The sequence below is a fragment of the Larimichthys crocea genome, chromosome XIII (assembly GCF_000972845.2).
Source record: "Larimichthys crocea isolate SSNF chromosome XIII, L_crocea_2.0, whole genome shotgun sequence".
Taxonomy (NCBI): domain Eukaryota; kingdom Metazoa; phylum Chordata; class Actinopteri; family Sciaenidae; genus Larimichthys; species Larimichthys crocea.
The window spans coordinates 13,574,198-13,591,753 of NC_040023.1; positions in this window are offsets into that span (position 1 = coordinate 13,574,198).

Below are 17,556 nucleotides of genomic sequence, written 5' to 3' on the forward strand. Positions count from 1 at the left end.
AAGGAAAGGTGAGACCAGCGATGCTGTTAGGGCTAGAGACACTGAGGAAAAGACAGGAGGCAGAGCTGGAGGTAGCAGAGATGAAGATGCTGAGGTTCTCTTTGGGAGGGACCAAGATGGATAGGATCAGGAATAAGTACATCAGAGGGACAGCACATGTTAGAGGTTTTGGAGATAAAGTCAGAGAGGCCAGACTGAGATGGTTCAGACATGTCCAGAGGAGAGATAGTGAATATATTGGTAGAAGGATGCTGAGTTCTGAACTGCCAGACAGGAGGCCTAGAGGAAGACCAAAGAGGAGGTTTATGGATGCAGTGAAAGAGGACATGAAGGTAGCTGGTGTGAGAGAAGAAGGAGGAGTGTGAGTATTGATGACCTTCATCAGCCTCAGCTGTACCTTGTGTTTAGTGATAATTAGCATGTTAACACTTTTAGTGATGTTGTCTTTGATGCAACATCTAACATTACTGTAACACATTTGAAATTGGATTGGATTGGATGAAGGCTAAATATTCTCTGTATTGAACATGAGCAATGAAATTACATGTGGCGCTTTGACAGACTTGGTCCTGGTGTTAAGAGGCCAACAGCCTCATTAAGTCCACTATTGTCCACTGTCCACTAGTATGTCACTGCAGTCTGATCCTAATGAACCTGTTCATTTATTTATCAATTTCAGTTTCAATAAAACTCACACAACTATTCTGTTTCAAACACACACACACACACACACGCACATGCACATTATCCTCTGCCACATCACTCTGCTACATCCACTCAACACTGTCATGTGTTCATGGTGCCCTGTGTTAGAGAGAATATGCTGGGTGTAGAAGGATGGGGTAATTATGTACTGATGGTAGCCATTTTCCTCTGACGTCACAATCAGGGTTGGGAGCTCAAATGTCATGCTGCCATGTGACAAATTGTTATCAATGTTGAGAACAACTGAAAAGACATTGTCTATAGTGTGTGAATTCTGTGTGATGGGGGGAATAGTAGTCTACAACATTTATGTTGGAGATAATGATGGTAAGTATAACAGTGTATGATTGTGCACATAAGAGGATATAACAGTGTGAGTCACCCACAGGTTTCTGAAGAGCCATTGTGAGGCTCAGTGTGGTATCTCTGGTGGTAGCTCCATCTTGGAGGTGGAGCTGGGGCGGGTTAAACGAAGCCTGGTTGATCCAACAAGCCATCTGTGACGGCACCCACCTGTCAATCAAAGCAGCCATTCTTTTATTTCTGCATAACTTTAAGCCTTAATATAATGTGAACAGGTGAGTTGTATATAAATTCACCCTCAGTACAGTTGTCATGAACGGGGAAATTAGCTACAGAGACCAAAACTGTTTTTTGTACCAGGCTGTAAACATGTTTATTTCTGCTGTGAAGTTGGACATTTGAACATGGGGACTTATGGAGACTGACTCACTTCTGGAGCCAGCCTCAACGACAAGAGGAACTGCAGTTTTTGTGTTGGTTTTTGTGTTGAACTCATTTCACAGACACAGAGCTTACTGCTTGGTAATGATGTTTTAATGCTAAATATTACAAAATACAACAAATACTTCAAATGTGTTTGGTTTTAGGAGGTAATGTTGGTCATATTCACTAAATATATCATCCGATGCAGCAACAGGAACATTTTTTGTGTGAAATAGAAGCAAGGGTTTGAACTGGAGGGCTGAAAAAGAATCTTGTTTTGTAGTTAAGCTTTGTCATTTTCATTGTTCCACATCAGTGCAAATGTTTCCCCTGACTATTCAGCTGCAAACAGCAGCATTTAGATAGAATAAAGCTGCTGGAGGCTGCAGGGAGCTTCTGAGCCATTTGAAATTGTGTTTTTTGCACTGGCAGACCTGTAATTAGGTTGACCTTCACCTCGCGCTGAAACACCAGTTCTCATCTTGTCCTTTCTTGCTTTTTGAAAACACCATCTCGAGCTTTCAGACCATCTTTCAATGGTGTAATTTTCAGGCTCGACTCCAATGCAACTCCCAACACTCGTGGTGCAGCCACTGTATGTCTGCCTGGTAGTTCTAATGAGACTGATGTGGTGGGCTGTTGGATTAGTGTATGGTGAGATGAAGTCCTTTGAGGCATGGGAAGCCAGCATTGCTGAGCAGATGCTGCGCCACTGTGTGGATCGATGGCGGTCTGATCCTGCACTCTGCTTCAGCGTTTCTCTACAGAAAGTCACAGCCACTGACCATTCTGTGTGATCAATAGCTGTTTAGAGCCAGCGTTTTAGGCCTGCTCTCCACCAGCTTCTTTACTCTTATGAAAGGCTCCGGACTCTGATTTCTATCAGTGCACTTTCACATGGAGTTATTGATTACCGTCACGTTCTCTCACCAGACCTCCAGATTGCCTCTCTCTGTTCAACACCCTTGGAGATGCTGACGTGTGTCCCATAAGCCTCTCTGGCTCTCCAGCAATTTGATTTGCTGTGGGCATGCCGGAGGATGAATAGATAATGGGACGCTTCTGATTGACTTGCCTGCGCTGGAACTGAGTAGTCGAACGTAACAACAAACTCAAATGCAAGCTAATAAGTTGAAGTGTGTACGTACTCGCAGTGCTGCGCTTCAATGTCTGAGTTTGTGTGTGTGTGTGTGCTCGTGTGTGTGTGGTATATCCTCCAATTTGGATGACAGAGAGGCAGGGCTGCTTTGCTCTAAATGAGCTCCCAAGAGTGAAGAGTCTTCCAGTTTTTATCCCTCCCTGTAGGTATGTAACACTGAGGAGCTGCCAGACACACATGCACACACACACACACACACACACACACACGCACACACACACACACACACACCTTGAGCAAACCTACACCATGTTTCTGCAAAACAAACAGGATGCGCTGCGTGGCAAAAAGTATGTCGATACATGAACACTGTGCCCATCTGTAATAGTTCTTCCAAAATAATATCTGCACACATTAATGTGTGGCTCGACCAGCCTCCACTCATTTTCAACAAGATTTTGGAACCTATCTTCAGGGATTTGCTCCCATTCTAACTATCTCTACGCAAAGACGTCTGCAAATCTGTTTCATCTTTATTTTACATGCAGTGACAGCATTTAGAAATGTCAGTTTCCACAAAATTTGTGCATGGCTGCTGCACTTTGACACGATCTCTGATTAAAGTATGATTAGGGTTAAGCAATTGACTTACTAGGTTAAGGTTGTTGGAGGATCGTGACGGTGTTTAGCTCAGGTGGTAGATCAGCCGCCCCAAGTGTGAAGGCTCAGTCCTCGCTGCAGAAGCCCAGGGTTCAAATCCGACCTGTGGGTCTTTCCTGCATGTCATTTCACATCTCTCTCTCCCCACATCCCTGTCACTCTTCAGCTGTCTCTGTCAAATAAAGCTTGAAAAGGCCAAAAAAATAATCTTAAAAAAAAAAAAAAAAAAGGTTGGTGGAGGATCGTGGGTACAGTACAGTAATTGCATCAGTATAACAGGATGCAAACTCTGACGGGCTTCACAGCCAAAAGAATCCCAGAGAAACACCAAAATCTCTGCACCTCGCCCTTTGTGCTGCAGCTCAGTTCAAAGTCATGTGACAGGTTACTGCATAGTTGTTTAATGTTAGCATTAAGTTCACTTCATTTATGTCTGCAATGTGCTGGAATACTATAACATTTCACTTTGTGCAACTTTAATAAAAGAATAAATTAAAATGATAATTTTGCTCCCAGTAAGGCAAAACATGACGATTGGCCACATGCTGTTTTATCCATGTCTCATTTATTTAGGTTCAACAATGCTTTGAGATCAATGCTGCCTGGTTACAGTCGGCATGAACATACATGTTAACACAGTGTGGCTAAAAATATACTGTAATTGTATAAATACACATGTTTCAGTAACAGTCTTTATGTGTAGAAACTTTTTTAACTGTTCAGAAGACGTGTTGGACGCCCTCAGCATGACTGATGGTGACACCTCATGTCTCGGCATATTACTCTGTTCCTATTGGCAGGCAGACCTGTGGTCACCAGGTAAATAAATGCGAGCACACACTGATGGATGGCGTTGTATAGTGAATTGTATGGTTCACCTCATTCATGAAGACACACCTGGGAGCCTGTTTCACCTCATGTTCAACATACAAGCTGCCATTTGCAACATGAGACCATTTATTTATCCTGACAATATTAAAAACAATCAAGAAAATACTTGGGACAATAAATCCAGAAAGTTCCACGAGCTGAGTTAAAGAGATGAACTAGAAAATAAACTTCATGGGGTACTCACTGTGGAGATCTGGCAAATTATGAAGGATTAAAAAACGACAAGTGGCACTTGAAATGCAATTTTTACACGAGGAGGCAACAGAATGTTGTTATTCAGTGTATTTATTGTGACTCTGATATTTCAGTTGTATTTAATGAATAAAACTCCAGAGAGCACTGCAGTGTCTCCACACTGTTTACTGATATTTTATCTGCTTTAGAACATAACAACAGTGAAATTAAAGCAAATGCACTTTTATTTCTCTCCTTTACTCACTTTGTTCTCTTATCACGGTGAAGAGAGTTTGTTTATGGACCTGGCACAGAGCACAGGGACACAAAGGAAAGGACAAACACAAACTGTTGAGACGAAGTTAGAAGCACGGTACTGAACACCAGGACCTCCACAATGGGGTGCAAGATTTTAAATTGTTTGCATGACTGGACAATCCTTCATGCTGTGAAGATTCACAATGGAAATAAGGGGCAAAATGTGTCATTTCTGTTCACCTGGTCTAAATAATAGGGAGCAGAATTTCACCTCCTCCACCCCTCGATGTGATGATGTTCACGACTGTGAAATAAACTTTGTAATGTCTTCAACAGGAGTAATGACCTTTCCAAAGTGTCTCAACAGTAATTCAGTACAGACACTTGAAGTGGTTACAACACGACCCATGGATCATTGCTGTTTATTCATTATTAGTAAGTGTGAACTACTGAATGAACTCACTAATGTTAAAACAGCATGACTGATGGCATCACGGTGGTGATTTGTCAGCTCTATTCACAAAAACCTTTGAAATGCTTTTCTGAATGGAGTTCAGATCAGTTAGAGCCATGCTAACTTAGTTCTTTGTAAATTAACCTTCCTCCTGTGGTAGCTTTCTGTTACCATCCCCATATTATTATCAGCAATATAACTTCAATATAAACACACTGAAACACAGAACAGGTCATAACACAAAATATTGATTTGCAAGTTTAAACAAACAACAACCAATCAAACAAATCAAACCAATAGAAATCAATTACTACTCCCAAAACTATTAGAAAGAGTAAAAGTCTCTGTGTGCTTGTGTGTGTGTGTGTTTGATTGGGAGAGGAGGTGGCTGTCAGTGTGTTGGCTGACACTTCACTAATGATTTCAATTTTGGCTCTAATTATTGCTTTATAATCTTATTTTTATAACCGGGTCGAAACCGACCCTAACACCACAAAGGACATAATTTCAACCAGAGCATTTTATAATGTAGTGAAATTTTCAGTTCCTGCAGGAGGGCCATGAAGAGAGATTAAAGATACATTTTAATTTTAATCCCAAAAATGAAAATAAACTCAGCGCTGGGCCCGGCTGGTAAACTGCTCCGGATCAGAAGATCCAACGTGAATCTTGGTATTTATTCCTAAAGAAGCTCCGGCTCTGCCTCCATGTCTCTCTACAACTCAACAGTCTGTTGAGACGTCAGCTAGCAGCAGCTCTGTCCCTCGGCCCGGTTCTCTACTTCTTCATCCTCACGTTGGACTGAAGCAAACTGACCACTGCACCTTTCAAGGCACAAATGGAATTACAAGAAAGTACGAGCAGAAGCTAGCAGTCAGTTAGCAGGCAGACATTTTATCACCACAGAAAATAAATGTTAGATTCTCCAAGTACCACCAGTATGATACACAATAATATACAGTAGCATAGATGTGGGTATGGTGAAGACTTATCCTAAGACATTTATTGTTGACTGTTGTTGGATCCTGAATGGAAACAGTTGGTGGAAAGGGGGTAAACCTGCTCCACACTTATCTTCCTATTAATTTCTGTTTAATTGCATGTTTTTGAACCATATATTTTATGTTTGCTCTTCTGTGTCACATGTTAGCATGTAACAAATCACAGAGGTATACGTGTTACTTTGTTGTGACTACATGTTAGGCTGATGTTAAAGCAGGATATGACAGAACCTGGTGGTCCAGCTCACAGCAGTAAAAACAACCCCGGAGCAAAATGACGTACAGTACCTCTGGTTACAAAGCTAATGTTGTGCCTGCAATGATAGATGGCATTTTCTCTGAATAGCTGTCTGGTTTTTGCTTTGTGCATGACAACAGAATGGCTGCGAGCCAAGCGGGTGGGGGAATCTCTGGGGGATCATTAACATTCTAGGTAGACCACAGACCAGTTACTTCTTAAATGAGGTTGACAGAAGGTCTTTAAATTCTGTACAACCTTTGCTCAAACAAACCAATTGTTTACAAGAGTGCCAATTAATTCATCAGTCTTAATTAGCAGACATTTACTGCAGTGGAAAAAAATAATCAGTGAGATCAGACCTGCTTCATGTGTACCTGGACGTAATGTGTACAGATCAGCAGTCGGTGCACACGTTCACACACAGACAGACAGACAGACAGAAAGGCACTCATGGGCTAATTATGTTAAAGTTAATCCACAAAAACACCCACTGCTGAGGTCAGAGGGGCTACTGTGATGGAAATACATGCAAGAACAAACAGCAGCAGGATAATAGCTCCAAAAATGTGTTACTGTGAACATCTATCACTTATCATACCTGCCTCTGACTCTACCTGCATCTCTCCCCACATCACCACAGACACACGAGAAAGCCACCATTGTTTGCCAATTGTTATTCAGCTGATAGGTGCGTTGTGTGAATTTTTATTCCCTCAAATCAGAGCCGGAGGAGAGTGCCAGAGGTACTCGTTTCCCACAAATGGACTGCTTCATAAGTAGCCGAGCAGAGCGATGAAAGCAGTGATTTAGAGCTGAAAGAAGAAAGCCACATACACACAAATAACAAAGCCACCATTGCCCTTGACAATGATGGGCGGGAGTCTAAAGGAGACACAAGATTGAAGTCGGACTATTTTCACTGGCCTCAGCAGCCTTATTTAACAAAGTGTGAATCTCTGAATTCTTTGCAGTTGCATTAAGTGTCTCTGCCTTCTCTCTTTTTATATCTTTTTTTTCTCCCTCCCACCTTTCTTTTCCACTTACATCATTTTATGCAAACTGCTAAAATTATGTAATTGTGTAAATGTGTTGGTTTATTGGTTCTAAACTGGTTCAGGAACCTAGAGGACAAGCAGTTCATTATGTCCATTAGAAACTTTGCCTAAGTGGGTATTACTGTATATGTGGAGTACCGCAAGGTTCAATTCTTCCAGTCCTTCTTCCAGTATATAATCTCTACATGCTTCTTCTGGCACATTTTATACAGAAACAGAAATTAAATCACCATCATTATGTAAATGACTCACTCCTGATGACCTAGATCACACTGAGGGCTGCTATTTGGTGCCCTAAATGTGATTGTTTTGTGCCCTATGCTCAGCGCGTGCATTATGGTAGCGATGGCACTGATCTGACTGACTGCATTAAACTGTAGACATCAGAGAACCATTTACATCTGAACAAAGAAAAAAACACAAATATTAATCTCTGGTGTAGAGACGGTGTAAGACTCAGCATTCTAAGCTCTGAAAACATTTCAAAATAGAAAGCCGTTAAGAGTTTAGACGGAGGAACTAGACTGCTGTAATGGTCTATGCAGCAACTATAATGAATTCAAATGTGGCTACACACATTCTCACCCAAACTAAAAAGTCTGAGCACATCACACCTGTTCTTAGAACTGTGCATTGGCTTCCCATTAAAACTAGATTGTACTACTACTACTAAGTTTATAGTACTTGTGTACAAAGCTCTAAATGATCTTGTAGTATATAAACAACATGATAAAAAGATACAAACCAGCAAGAGCTGTCAGGTCTTTTAACCAGCCTTTGTACCAACCTTAAAGTTGCTTTTTCTACCTCTGCATCAAGTGCCTGAGGGCCTGAAAGAGGCCTCTACAATGAACACTTTTAAAAGCAGGTTAAAAATCTTGTCCACAAATAGAAAGTGTTTACTTCATTGATTACACTTTAGTGTAACATATTCATCACCAATGATCACAGACAGTGTTCACATCTTGGGGGATCCTAATGATCTGGTGACTCCCTGACCTTTAGTTTAAAATGTCATTTTTGCATGTTAGCGAGACTGTTACAGACTGTTGGAAGAAAGCATCACTATGTACCAGCTGTAAGTGCAAAGTGCAGCTGAATATAGATGGCAGGATGTAGCAAAACAAACACTCTCTGCCAGTCACATCATCAAATCAAATCAAATCAAATCAAATCAAATCAAATCAAATCAAATCGATTTTATTTGTATAGCCCAAGGTCACAAGGCAAATGTAGCCTTGGAGGGCTTTACAATCTGTACAGGGAGTGACACCCTCTGTCCTTAGACCCTCGGTTCGAGTGAGGAAAAACTTGCCCACAAAAACCTTTAACAGGGAAAAAAGGTGGAAGAAACCTCAGGAAGAGCCACATCATGAGTCTCATAGTTGTGAAACAGCTAAGCCAATCACAGAGCAGTATGAAAACAACAGCTCATCGAATGGAAAGACGCTTCTTAATGACGCTATCATTATTGTTGTCTGAATTTCACCAAGCATGGCTCTCTGCGTGCTCATCAGTTTTAGGAGCTAACCATTCATACACACTCAGACACAGAGGGCGAGGCCTCCGGGAGCAATTTAAGGTTCACTGAGGACTGGAGGAGCCGAGGATTGAACAGCCTATCACCTGATTAGAGGATGACCCTCCTGAGCCACAGCCGCTCCTATTAGTACACAGCCTCAGTACAACCAGACCAGACGTCTAGGTAGGCTAGAGTCAAATAGAAGAGTGGCTCATTGATATTAAAGAGAAGTGTGTGACAGGAGATGTGAAACTATACTGAGATGTTTTATGTAACTCAAACTTCAAGTCAAATATGGGACATTTGATAGTCACTGTCAGTGAATATCAACGTTTTTGGAGACTTGTCAGGTACGGTAATATTCATAGAAAACTTATAAACTAACTTATTAGTTTTGTCATTGTCACACCACGGTGAGGTCATGTCTTGTTTTGGTGTTTTTGTACAGTTTTAGTATTGTTCGCCCAGGGCGCAAATGTAGCCAGAACCGCCGCTGCTCGTCATTTCCTGTTTTATTTTGAAAAGTACCTCTCCTCTTGTTTCAGGTCACTTGTCCTTCCATGTGTGTCACCTGTCTGATTGTCTTCCCTAATCACTGATTGTGTGCACCTGGTGCTCTCTTCCCTCCATGTGTTTAAGTAGTCTGTGTGTCTCTCATCTTGTGCCAGTGTGTTCATCTCTATGGTCATACCAGCCCATGTCATTATCATCCTCTTAAACTGCCCACGCTGTCAGGCAGGGTCAGAGGGGGGCAGGTGCCTGTCAGCATGCTGACCCAGTACTGGGTAAGGACAGTACACACAAAGAGACAGGCACTTAAGGAATATTGCATAAGAGGGTGTGCTTTAACGGCATTAATTGCATGACAGTGATGTGGTCCGTAAGCGTCACTGAAGTGTCAATAATGAGTTAAAGCTCACTCTCAAGTGAAATATTGCGATTATACAACAATTACTAACATAAATAAAATATATAATCAGGTTTTCATGTTTTGGGGCAATTCGCCGTTTCTGTTCTGTTCTCTGTTTCTATGGAGATACACAGGGTCTGACTAATACCTTGAAAACAATGAGTCACAACAGTAGACTCTTATGTGTAATGGAACACAGTTCACTACTCCAGCACGTAGCTATAGCTGTAGCACGTAGAGATAGTGGAGTTCCCCAAACTGAATAAATACTGCACATGTAAACATTAAACTGCTTTGCTGGTTCAGTCTTGTAGTGACTCAGATATCTGCTGACAAAGAGATTTTTCCATGGACAGATTGGCCTCCTAACGTCACATTTATTTTGAAGCTAGCGCAGTATCACCAGCACAGCTGATGGAGGATGATTCAAACATTCCAGTAACTCCACAGCGTTGTAAAGTCCAAAAGTCAAAATGTATTGAACAAAGATTGATGGAAACATTACCAACATGAACATCATGTTTTTATCTAATGAAATATTCCTCTTCAGTCCATATTAGTCCACCTTTAGTCTTTAAAAACATATTCTCTGTGCTTACTGAACACAAACGAAGTACACACCTGTATTGACGAGGTGCACACCTGCATTAACAGGTTCATTAAAGAAATCTGAAATTGTAAATTCAGATGTATTACTTTATTAAAGTACTTCCAGTGGACTACATATTTTCAGGATGTGACAATGTGGAGATGGTGGAGTGATATTTTTAGTGATTAGTCAGGTGTACTATCATGCTGATTTGAGTGCATTCTAAACGTCTAGTTGACCAATCAGACTGCTCGTTCGTAACTACTTATTGTATATTTCACTCTTACACCTGAAGACGTATCCCTTATTCTGCATTCTTTGGGCAGTTGGACAGTTTTATGTAGATTGCTCAAATTGCAACAAAATTGTTGCTACAATCAGAGGACAGAGAACAAATGTTTCTCAATAGAGTCATGTCTCTGCCTACCTTTCACATAGAAGTCTGATATTCACTAAATATTTAGCATCAACTCCTGAGAGCATTTCTCCAGCAGCCACACTGGTATGATCCATGATAATAATGGAATATAATATTCCTCATATATATATATATATATATGTGTGTGTGTGTGTGTGTGTGTGTGTGTGTGTGTAATCACCTGAAAATAAGAAGTTATTAACTTTGAATTAGCCTTTAATCTACAGACAAAGTGGGTCCTGTAACACAGCGTCTGCCATGTTGAACAATAGCCCAGAACAGACTAAGCACTGACTCTAGATAGGCCAATGTTCATGTTTTTCTCAGCCACTGTAGTTTCTTCTTCCACTAGGAATGCACAGCATGTCAATCTTCACAGCATTTTTCATTCAACATAAATCATTTATTGTGAATCATTAGTCCCATTCTTCAATCAGGAGTCTGTTTGTTATTAAACTCTCTGGTCAAAGCAGAAAGCATCTTGTAAATTTAATCTGTATTTTGGACCTGTGGGTCATGGATCGTAAGAATCTGGATATCTTTAAGTCTCTCAACAATGGGTTTCATCATTGTTGGAGCTACAGATAACCTTGCAAAGCAGCTGAGTCAAACCACACAGAGCTCCAGTTGTGTTGTGTGGTTCTCTTTGAACCATTTATCTCCCATATATGTTATTTAATTAATGAAACAACAATCAGTATTTTTCCAGTATGACTGACCCCACTTTTAAGCAAGAACACAAAAGAAGACATGATCTATCCTGTAGACACATGAACAGTACAGTCGCCTTAATGACCCAATTAAGCCTCTTTTTTTGACTTTTTTTTTAACCAATTTGGCGTTTCCACAAAGTCCATCCAGTCTCTTCTCTCCTATTGAACAAAAGTTGTTCATGTTGTTGACTTGGTGCTTTGAAGTGTGTTTGTGTGGCTATTTGTGTGCAAGAGGGGAAAAAAGATAGCAGCCATTCAAGGTGAAAATGTCTGCCCAGCATGAGATGATTTCAGCACTCTCCAGCAGACTCCATTCCACTGCAAAGTTCAGACGAGCTGCAATAAAAAACTCTGCAGTGGCTCATCAGTTGTAGCCATGCAGGCAGGAAGCAGCGCTGAGAGGAGCCTTTTGTATGAACAAAAACACTATTCTGAAACATTAATGATTCCTGCACCAATAGGAGCACTTTTGTCTTTGCTGGCCCGAGCACATGCAGGGAGATGCCCTATTTTGACATCAGCCTCACAGTCGGGTGCAGTCAAGAGGTCAGAGGTCACGATACCAACTGAACTAAAGCACACGGCACCGAGCAGAGGAAAGATAACGCCAAAGAAAGATGAGAAATGATAAAGAAAAGGGCATAAATCTCACGGTCATGGAACTTAGAAGTCTGAGGTCATGATTTTATGAAGGCTGTTTTATGGCTCACCCACTGAACCTCTGTGGAACGTCAAAAATTTCTCTTTTACTCCGCTTTAAGGGGGGTTTGATCGATACATCTCAGCGCCCTGTTAGCTTTTGTAGGGCTGCCTGTGCGAGCCAGCAGCAAAGTGAAATCATTCTTCCTAAATCACAAGAAAGATGTTCTGTTCAGAATAATAAGCCACCCCATGAATAAATGATCAGTCTGGAGTGAAGGCTTTAGAGGTGTTTTATGGGACATCATTTGGAACTTCTGTGAAAAAGATAATAAAGAAATAATTATATTTTATTTGTGTAAAATCTTTAAGAGCTCCAGTACCAATTCACTTATTAAATTAACAAAATCAATCATCACGTACCGTTTACAAAATACACTTTACTTTGTTTACACGCTTAACGAGCTTTAAGCTTATGGAGCACACATCACCAGGGATTCATATTAGCTTCTAAACATCTGAAGTCACAGGAAAGGTGAGTAGCTGACCTGGAAATATAAAACAGAAATCAGCGAAGCAGGACAGCTGTTGCTCATTCTCCATTCCCATGGATTATGAGCCCCACTTTCGCGATGCATTGCAAAAAGTCGCTGTGACGCTGCCGGTGAGTGCCGCCACCTAGTGTCCGATTCATGCAACATGCAGCATGTCATTGTGGTTTTTCTGTGTGACTTCTTATTCTGAATTAGACAGACTATAATAAAATAACACAATAGCAATAAACTAAAAAGTGACTCTCAGAGAAAATAAAACAATAATAATATCTCAACAAAACACTTATTTTGTGAGTATCACACACACGATCATTGCAAATTAAACAAACATTCCATCAAATATCCAACTTAAATGCAAATGATAAATGTTACATATTGCTTCAACTAACATATTATTTATCAGTCAGTCCAAACATGCGTCAGACTGTGCTCTTCTGTTTCTCCTGTGAGTCAATGTAAAAGGATTTTTACTTTAGTCTTTCTAGGTAGCTCAGTTTCTCCAGTCTTTATATCAGACTCTCAGCTCTACGTTAACAGCCTGTGTCTGTGATTTGGATGGATTTCAGTCTTTCAGTAGGCTGAAAGCTAGAATGATATAGAAGATCCCAGCTTGTTCCATCCAGGAAGTTGTCACTGGAAACTGTTTTAAAATAGACAGGCCAGAGGACTGGATGAATCATCGGTCTGTCAAAGTCTATTCAACGAATCAGATTAAGAAACTGTATAACACAGTCCAACTCTTGCTGGAGCCTGTAGGTCTTTACTCTTCTTTCATTGATGTAATCATAGACATATATACATAGACGCCGCATTGAGCGCTGAATCGTACGTCGACGTCGCCGCCATATTGGATCGGGCAGATCTGCCCGTAAACTAATACAAGGAAATTCCTTTGTAGAAAGGCGCTTTATGAAGTTCAGTCCATTTCCTTGTATTAGTTTACCGGCAGATCTGCCCGATCCAATATGGCGGACCCGTTGACGTATCGCGACCAACGACCAACCCGCTCAATGCGGCGTCTATGTATATTTGTCTATGGATGTAATACTCTCCAGCTTTAGCAGCTGCCATTGTTGTTTTCCAATCACTTCTCACACAGTGAGCGTGCTTATAAGATGCTGATTGGTCCAAACCACTGTGGCCACAAAGCACATGTGTTTGAATGCTGGAAAGATTGACCCTGAAACCCCACCAGGCACGTCTCTGTCACATTGCGGCCATAACACTGTTTTGGTCAGTCCTCCATATTTCAAACAAATTCAAACCTCGTCGGGAGCGTTTTAGAAGCATTTAGCCCGCCAGACTTTGTTTACTTGCACAGATTTGATCATTTTCCTGGTTTCCTGTGCTTCTAAATATGCTTCTACATGTGTAAATATGCTACTATGTTTCGCTTTCTGTCTGTTTTTATGACCGACAGTTTGCACAGGGTGTTTTATTTTGAAAATCAACTAGATTCTCTATGCTGTTTCTGTGTCTGGCTTCTGGCCAGCTCGAGCTGCTCTGATTAAATTGATGATGGCTGCTCCTGCGAGGCCCACTTCTGTGGCGACCAAGGCACACGCACAATGTGGCACGTCCATACCTGGCGAGTCCAGGCACCTTGCAAAGTGACCAGAACATGGCAGGACCTATGGATATACAGTATATTGCTGTAGTTATTGAGCTCTTGCAGAGGGACTAGTGTTTCTAACATAGCCTCTGTGTCACAGTGATGGAGTCTGCAGCTGTCATTCCAGAACAATCATCAAATCCAGCCCTATGAATTAGTTCCAAAGTATAATTTACCAAATGTCTTATGTCAAGCCAATCATAGAGTCCCGATTTGAATCACCGCAACCCTGCCTACCTGTCTCGCTATACTTGACATGAAGGAGGCATACGTGATAGGTAGAGGCAGACATAGCTGTGCATTTGAAGCTGTTTGTGAGGGAGTCTCTGCAGGTAGTGGAGGGGAGATGTGAGGTGATGTGTCGGCACTGTGCTTCTCCTGCAGAGCCTATGAGAGAGCTGAAGCTGTCACAGTGGGAGATGAGGCCAACACATCCATATGTAATCTTTACTGGGATCTGCTTTGTTGTACCGCAGTGCCAACAGTCAGTGTGACGAGCCCACACTGGAACCAGATCCAAAGTTTAATAGTATAGCAATGTTCCCACACTATATATAAACAGATATTATACCATTAGAGTGTTCAGTCTGGCCTTGTTAGACACTGACCCTTTTAAAGCAATGTAAACAGACCCAGTATAATTAAGCAGAATGTTCCTTGTTGTGACATATGTAGGTATCATCTGTATGCAAATAGATACAAAATGGGAGCATAATGTGGATGTCCTACTTTTACTCTCTGTGTGCTGAGTGCTGCCACAACCTTGTTCAGCAACTTGTTCACCTGCTCCCTGGATTATTTTCAAGCAGTTTCCATTTTATTTAGCGTTGAGCTGTAGAGTCACTGATGAGACACTGTGCACACTAAGTCAGGAATCACAGCTCACATATCACAAATACATGATACTGTACATCAAAGTTCCTGACATGTCATTCACAAGCTAAAAAAAATAAATCTTGAAGATGGCTGTCAGCGTCGGCCTGCTCCTCCATTGAAAAATAAATGGCAAAGTTAAAGTCCCCTATGTCGATGTTTTGGCTGGAAGGCAGCAGAGGCATGACTGCCAAGATGGCGATACATTTTTCATTTTTATGAAATTATATGTATATATGTCATGTCATGTCATGTCATGTTATCATGTGTTCCATTTCAGTTTGATTGATAATTTGCTGCTTCTTAAGATCATTTATTATTCCATGAAATGTTTTTTTTATGCCTCCTCATATGTTCTTTCTGAAATGCTGTATTTTTAGTTTTGAATCTTTGTATTAATTCAATTAAATTCATTTTTATTTTATATAGAGCCAAATCATAGCAGAGGTTATCTCATGACACTTTCCATGTAGAGCAGGTCTAGTCTTTGATGATTATTTACAGAGACCCAACATTGCCCACCACAGGCAAGCACCGTTCGTGTAGTAGTATTCTAGCTGGTACTTCAGGGCTTAAAAAACCTGGATGTCACATTAAAAAACACAACTTAATATTTGAGTTAGTTTAGAAGTTAGTTTGTGCTTTGTTCATGTTTCTGCAGCATTAACACATTCACTTGAAGTAACTTGTTGACTTTTTTGGGCTGTTTTGAAATATTAAAAGCAGCTCATGTTCATAGTCAGAGGACAGCAGTATGAAGGCCCCGTTGAATATTTCATTTACATTATCATCCATTAACATCCTTGATACAAAAGCAAAACATTTTCTCACAGTTGTGTATGAACAGCTTGTGTGTGGGTGAGTGACACAGTTCAGTTTTTCAGACAGGTAATGTGTATTTATTATTTAACTTGATAACTCCTTTGAGGCCACATTAATGGATGATTGCAGAAAATTAGTGCTTTTCAGTGCCACTGAATCAAACACTAACAGCATATGTAGCCTGCTGATTGAACAGAATGAACTGCATATTCAGGATTCTGTTTCTGTCACTTTATCTGCAGGCTAGAAACTAATAATGAGCTTATCTTACCCCAGGCAACCAAATGTGACACCTCATTCCATGGCCAAAGAGCTGGGCAGGCATGACAGGGTGTTCGTGTGTGTGTGTGTGTGTGTGTGTGTGTGTGTGTGTGTGTGTGTGTGTGTGTGAGAGAGAGAGAGAGAGAGAGAGAGAGAGAGAGAGAGAGAGAGGTGGTTGGAGAGTTAGAGGGGAAGCTGTATCTAAAGCTGACCTTGACTGTGTCCTCTACTCTCCACCACTCTCCTTTCAAAAGAACCACTCTCTCTCTCTCTCTCTCTCTCTTTCAGTATGCTAATATTCACACATCCACTTTGCCAAAAAAAAAATATTGCAATCTTTTTCTTTTTTTCCCCCTGCCTCTCTTCTTGATCATTCTGGGATGGCTGTGAAGCATCGAGAGGCATATATTCATTATCTGTCATCATATTCATTTCTATGCTAATGAGAAACCTGTTCCCGATGAAAATCTGTTTTCAGTCCCTCAAACAGAAGTAAGTGGCAATCACGTATTGTTTGTTTTCGAGGTTTGCCTTTAAATGAGAGAAGACATTTCCAACACTGTGCTGTGCGCGGGCTATATTCCATAAATCATATTGTACCCCAAAGCAGTACAATGCAAATACTAACCTGTTTCATCTGTAGCTCCCAGTGCAGCCGAGCCTCTCAGCCCTGTGACGTTTCATTGATTAAACAATATTTGAGCCGAGAAGGGGAAGAAAACACTGGTTTGATAACCATTGACTGATGGGGACAGCAAAAGCAATATCATTCTAAAAATGTTGTTTTTTTTTTTTTTTTTTTTTTTTTTTTTGAAAGTTTCTGAAAATGAATAATGAGCCTGCTGGGGAGGGAAAGGATCAGCTTCTCCGCCCCCCCTACACACCCCCAATCCATTAAATGTGTTGTCTGCTGAGAGGAATCATTCGCAGCTCGCAGCAACATGTTTTGTTCATGGTGGACTGATTTGAATTTTGACAGAAGTAACACGAGCAGAAATTAACATATTGGGAAAACAAGTTTTTGGTGGGATCTCGTTAATCCGAGACCCCGAGAGCCGAGGTCAATCAACCAAGGAAGTGATCCAATGAGTGAGAGACACTGATGTTCAACATAAAAATAATAATTATAACAAACAAACAAAACAACACATGTATGTTTAAAGGAACACAAAGATAACGTTTCCTTGCCGACACATACTGTGAATACTTTAAACTGCTTGGTATAAAGTTCTGTTTTTTTTTTTACCATATTGCAGTACATACATACATGTACACACATATGTCTGAGGGTCATGTTCTATAAGCAAAACCACCACTTGCCAGCCATTTATATATACATATATACAAGACCAACACACACCCACATCCGCCTATATGCG